This window comes from Propithecus coquereli, unplaced genomic scaffold (genome assembly GCF_000956105.1).
Source record: "Propithecus coquereli isolate 6110/MARCELLA unplaced genomic scaffold, Pcoq_1.0 Scaffold239, whole genome shotgun sequence".
NCBI lineage: Eukaryota > Metazoa > Chordata > Mammalia > Primates > Indriidae > Propithecus > Propithecus coquereli.
The window spans coordinates 3,681,017-3,681,746 of record NW_012147941.1 but is presented as its reverse complement, the minus strand read 5'-3'; positions in this window follow the sequence as shown (position 1 = coordinate 3,681,746).

Genomic DNA, 730 nt, shown 5'->3' with positions numbered 1-730 from the left:
ATATGAGAAATTATTTATTTTAAATCAAGAAAGATCCAATGGGAGAATAAAAAAAAGGAAAGATCCAATAAAGTCATCAAGCAATATTTAAAAAATGATTATTATCTGAAGGAAATTTGAGAATCTGCTATGGTATACCAGAAGTAAGCATATGGGCTGGGTGTGGTGGCTCACGCCTGTAATCCCAGCACTCTGTGAGGCCCAGGTGGGAAGATCACTTGATGCCAGGAGTTTGAAACTAGCCTGAGCAACACAGCAAGACCCCATCTCTACAAAAAACAGAAAAATTAGCCAGGTGTGGTGGCGCACACCTGTAGTCCCAGCTACTCAGGAGGCTAGGGCAGGAGGATCACTTGAGCCCAGGAGTTCAAGGCTGCAGTGAGCTATGATTGCACCACTGCAATCCAACCTGGACCAGAGTGAGACCTGTCTCAAAAAAAAAAGCAAGCATATACTTATGTTTATCAGGTGTCGGATCCTGTTTTAAATGCTTTACATGTATTAACTCCTTTAATTCATAATTAATTCAAATTGTTATTATAGTCCCTGTTTTATAGATGAGAAAAGAGAGGTACAGAGAGTTTAAATAACTGGCCTAAGTGCTGCAGCCAGTAAGATCTGGCAGTTTGGCTCCAGAGCCAGTGTCCTTAACTACTATGTTGTACTATCTAATACAATAGAATTACTGAATAATCACTTAAGATAGCACAGTAGTTCCTAACCTTTTTCT